This window comes from Psammomys obesus, unplaced genomic scaffold (genome assembly GCF_907164565.1).
Source record: "Psammomys obesus unplaced genomic scaffold, mPsaObe1.curated_primary_1811, whole genome shotgun sequence".
NCBI lineage: Eukaryota > Metazoa > Chordata > Mammalia > Rodentia > Muridae > Psammomys > Psammomys obesus.
In genome coordinates this window covers 2,189,140-2,194,845 of record NW_026596117.1, presented here as the reverse complement: position 1 = coordinate 2,194,845, position 5,706 = coordinate 2,189,140, and the positions used below count along the sequence as shown (strand labels likewise).

Genomic DNA, 5,706 nt, shown 5'->3' with positions numbered 1-5,706 from the left:
GTACATAAGAACAGCACTAAATGGACTTAGAAGACTATGTTTGTGGGAGAAGGTTGGAAGCATAACAATGATAGTTACAGAAGGAAACATTCTAAACTTGAGATGGAATGGGTGAAGACAGGAAAAGCTGGAGTCTGCAGAGGAAGGTATACAAACAATGTAAACATAGTACTCAAAGCTAAAAATAACATAAATTTAGAAAGGTAAAATGTCCCTGCTGTCTATTGTTCCCAAACATACTGACTTCCACAAGCACTGTGATTTGTTTTTCAAAAGGAAAAACTCAAGGGACAACACATGCTGGAGAGGTTGTGGAGAAAGGGGAACCCTCCTCCACTGCTGGTGGGAATGTAAACTGGTACAACCACTCTGGAAATCTATCTGGCGCTTTCTAAGACAATTAGGAATAGTGTTTCCTCAAGACCCAGCTATACCACTTCTAGGTATATACCCAAAGTTTGCTCAAGTACACAAAAGGGATATTTGCTCAACCATGTTTATAGCAGCTTTATTTGTAATAGCCAGAACCTGGAAACAACCCAGATGTCCATCAACGGAGGAATGGGTACAGAAATTGTGGTATTTTTACACAATGGAATACTACTCAGCAATCAAAAAGGAGGAAATCATGAAATTTGCAGGCAAATGGTGGGATCTAGAAAAGATCATCTTGAGTGAAATATCCCAGAAGGAGAAAGACAAACACGGTATATACTCACTTATATAGACCTATAAGATAAAATAAACATAATGAAATCTATACACCTAAAAAAGATAATCAAGAGAGCGGACATGGGGTAAGATTATCAATCCTCGTTTTGAAAGACAGATGGGATACGCATTGAACATTGACAGGAGTTTACTGAGCGCATTGGAAAGACTTTAACTAGCAGTGTTTTCAAAGCAAAGACTCATGACCAAACCTTTGGCAGAATACAGGGAATCATAAGAAAGAAGGGGAGTTAGACTGATGAGGAAAGGATAGGAGCTCCACAAGGACCAAAGATATCTGGGCACAGGGTCTTTTCTGAGACTGACATGCAACCAAGGACCATGTATGAATGTAACCTAGAACCTCTGCTCAGATGTAGCCTGTGATAGCCCAGTAACCAATTGGTTTCCCACAGTGAGGGGAACAAGGACTATTTCTAACAGGAACTCAACAGCTGGCTCTTTGGCCTCCCCACCCCCCAAGGGAGGAGCAGTCCTGTTAAGCCACAGAGGAGAGCTTTGTAGCCAGTCCTGAAGATACCTGATAAAACAGGATCAGATGAATGGGGAGGAGGTCCCCCCTATCAGTGGACTTGGCAAGGGGCACGGTGGAGATGAGGGAGGGAGGGAGGGACTGGGAGGGAATGAGGGATCGGGACACGGCTGTGGTACAGAGTTAATAAAATGTAACTGATAAGAAAAAAATAAAATACAAAAAAAAAAAACAAAAAAACAAAAAAAAAAGAAAAAAAAAGTAATAGGCACATTTCAAAGACTGGTTCTCTGAAGGTAAAGAGATAAAAATTGAGAAAGGCTTATTTCAGATAGCACAAAATTTGGAAAGATTGAACTGAATTCCAAATACAAAAATATATCCCTCTTAGCACCATGATGATCATGATCAAAGCCAACTGCTTCTCTATAATGCTAAAATAAATTACTGAAACTGTTCATGATGTTGCACTTAGTTCTAGGTATGGGTGATTTAAATAATTCCCAAATCATTATTCATGATGCATTGCGAAACTGAGTGGTGAGGCTGGGAGGATTGATGTGAAGATGGTTGAAGAATTTTTGAAAGTATGTATAACTTGATAATCAGTGAAAATTGCTTGCCAGAGAAAAGCTTGGATGGGGATGAAGCGTCCTTATTCTGAAAATAGATGCCTGGAAGATTTTTTTTTTCCTCACAGGTAGGTCAAATCATTACATGTCTTACTCATTTTAAATAATAACAGTTTGAACTGAGCACCATTTTCACATGACAGATAGAAACTGACTGTAGCTTGACACAGTGAGAATTCTGGTTTCTTCAAGTTTACTCACAATTATATGCCTCCTGTGTATCACAGGGGAAATGCAACCTTCAAGATGAACTACATTTTCTCCTGAGATTCTTTCATGAACTACAATATCAAAAATAGAAGAAGCACTGTTACAAAAATAACATATTATTCAAGGTTTTTTTCTATATTTAATAATGTTCTCATGCAGTCTCTTTGCTTTGTGTTTAATTCAACATCAAAGGATATAATTTCCTTCTGTTTAAGTAGCATATATTTGACTTAAGCACAGTGGATCAATAAGCAATTGCTGTTTTTAGGTCCTTCTACCTGAGGAAGACCTTTCTCTGCGCTATTGCTACAACTAAGGAAAATAGAAAGAAACCACTGATGCAAAGATTTGTAATACCTATGTAAGCACTTAATGAGAGAGGAGATAAACCAACCTATTTTCAAATAACTTTAATAGATTATCAGTGGTAATTAGGGACAATAGTAAGTCAACAGATAGAATAACCTAAAGAAAAAAATAGGGCACTTCTTTATACAAATACAACCTATTAATGCCAAACAAAAAGGGAAAGAAAAAAAAAATCATACATCAGAATGAGTAAGTGGTTTGGTGAAATCAGCAACCTCTCTGAATGAAAATCCAATTGTCTAATGTGTTCACTGGTGAATTCACATTACAGAATATGTTAAAGAAACTTATTGCCAATGTTCTCAAATGCTGTAAGAAAAGTGTATGAGCCAACATTATAAATGGGTATAGCTGAAGATAGACATTACAGAGCTAGTAAATTACATTAAGCACCACATAAGAAAGATCATACTCCTAGACCATGTAGGATTGATTGAGTCTAGGAATGCAAGCCTATATCACATACACAAATAACCGTAAAAAGTGGCCAAAGAATATAAGAAGCATAAGTGGATGTGTGCAGACAAATAGTATTTGGGCAGGCATGACATGCTTATTGTAGATGTGAACTCAAAACAGCTTTGATTTTATGTCTGGGACATCGACAAGGTCAAGGCAACAAAAATAGCTCTGGGTACAGGAGGGGATCATGAATTGCCACCCATACTTTAGGATCTACTGGAAACTGGTGGATGAAGTAGGCTAAGTTTTCTATTTTTGCTCCTGAGAGTCCATTCGTGCTCCAGTATGTGGTCCTATACCAGTGCTTATAGAGGTAGCATTAAGTGAAGTCATTGTATAGTGTGTGTGACTTCATATATATATATGAAGTCATTATATAGCTAAAGAAACAAAAGGCCCAGAGTCTGGGGGGGGGGTGTCAAAGCCTGCTGTCTTCCCAATCCAGTCCCGCTGTCGCCTGTCTCTTCTTTTTCTCTTTCAACATGACAGATGCCACTGCATCCTTCACCAAGGACTTCTTGGCTAGTGAAGTAGCTGCGGCCATCTCCAAGACGGCCAGGAATGCCTATCAAGTGGGTCAAGCTGCTGCTGCAGATGCAGCATGTCAGCAAGCAAATCACTGCAGATAAGCAATACAAGGGCATTATAGACTGTTTGGGTCATATCCCAAGGAACAGGTAGTCCTGTCCTTCTGGAGTGATAACCTGGCCAATGTGATCAGCTACTTCCCCACCCATGCACCCAACTTTGCCTTCAAAGATAAAAATAAGCAGATCTTTCTGGATGGCGTAGACAAGAGGACCCACGTTTGGCGCTACTTTGCAGGGAACTTGGCGTCAGGTGGTGCTGTTGGAGCCACGTCCTTGTGCTTTGTGTACCCTCTTTATTTTGCCCGTACCTGTCTAGCAGCTACCGTGGGAAAAGCTGGAGCTGAAAGGGAATTCAAATGTCTTGGTGACTGCCTGGTTAAGATCTAACAAATCTGATGGGATGAAGGGGCTGTACCAAGGCTTTAATGTGTCGGTACAGGGCATTATCATCTACCGAGCTGCCTACTTTGGTATCCATGACACTGCCAAGGGAGTACGTCCAGATCCCTAGACTATTCATATCTGCATCACCTGGATGATTGCTCGGTCTGTCACTGCTGTTGCTGGCCTGACTTCCCACTCTTTGACAGGGTTCGCAGTCATGTGATGATGCACTCAGGACGCAAAGGAACGGATATCATCTATGCAGGCACTGCTTGACTGCTGACGGTAAATTAAGGAGGCAAGGCTTTTTTCAAGGGCACATGGTCCAACATTCTCAGAGGCATGGGTGAGGACTTTGTGCTTGTCTTGTATGATGAGATCAAGAAGTGCACATAATTATATCCTACGTGTTCTCCCTGAGAACAGGCATGTTGTATAATACACCATATCTTGAGCGCTCTGAGTCTGTCTGCTTTATCAGTGGCATCTATCGACCAATTGAAAAGTGGGAAGCAATAATACTCATCTAACAACTTTTCTCTTAAAGCTATTTCGATAATGACAATAATGATGAGACTCAATTATATTTTTTATTTCAGTCACTTCTGATAACACAAATTGAAGAAACATAAATATCTAAAAACAAATAAAGAAGCAAAAGAAGTTGAGACTGAAACATGTTATATAAAAACAGATTTAGGAAAAATTTGAAGGGAGAAAATAGAAGGAATATGAAGGAAACAGAGCAGATTTTATAAAAACACATTATAAGAACATACAAAATTATCAATAAAATTCATTAAATATATGTGCTATAACTCCTCAGCATAATAAAACACAAAATGTTGATAGCCTCAATAGATGCAAATGCAAAAGCATATTATTCAAAAATTTTACTGATAAATTCTTTTAACAAAACAAACATAGGAAAACATATCCTCCATATCATATATGAAGATCATATATCAAAAACCCATCACTCATATCACACTCAACACTGAAAAAAAAGACAGGATACAAGACTTGTGAATTTTCTCAAAATCATAAGATTCACACTCATGTCCAAAGTTTATATGAGTAGAAAGAGTTTTGGAAGAGAGGACTCTGTCCAAACTTCATCGTGTAAGAAGCCCAAGGGATGCCACTAGCATGCTAGGTGTTTTTTATTATTATTATTATTTTCATTAATGTATTTGTTTTTGAAAAAAAATGAAAAACAAAAAACTATGCCTATGTAAGCAAACCCTCATCTATACTCCTGTATGTTACCTCAAAACTCATTGACTCACTTGGATTACACTCAGATTTAATCATTTCAAGGATGTTACATAAAAAAAACATAAATACACATCAGTGGATCAATAAAAGAGAGCTATGAAATAAAGTTGAACAACTACATTCAAATAATAGTCAACTAAGATGTCAAGAATACATTATACAGATATGATTAATTTTCAATAAATTAAGTGGTGAAGCTAGATGCTCCCACAGAGTAAATTAAATCAATCATATTTCAAACTGTACCAAAATATCTCAAAATGAATTAAAGGACTTAACAATAAATCCCCAAATACTAAATCTCTGAGGACAAAAGAATGGATAGGCACCATGATTCAATTCTGGAAATGATTTTGCTTTTTCAATGTAACAAATAAATCTAAGAAAAGAAAGTAAAAGTAAGCAAGTGTTGTCACAAACTAAACATTTCCTGCATAGCAAAGGAAATGATCAATAAATGCAACTGTAGAGAAAGAAAAACTATTTGCAAAATTTTTGTTAAAAGTTGCTCATGGATTGGTAGGATTAACATTGTGAAAATGGCCATCCTGCCAAAAGCAATCTACAGATTCAATGC

The 5,706-nt window shown here is 37.6% G+C and overlaps 1 pseudogene; it reads left to right on the top strand.

Moving 5' to 3' along the window:
- The first annotated feature begins 3,359 nt into the window (after positions 1–3,359).
- Positions 3,360–4,247, top strand: LOC129692829 (ADP/ATP translocase 2-like; annotated as a pseudogene).
- Positions 4,248–5,706: the final 1,459 nt, after the last annotated feature.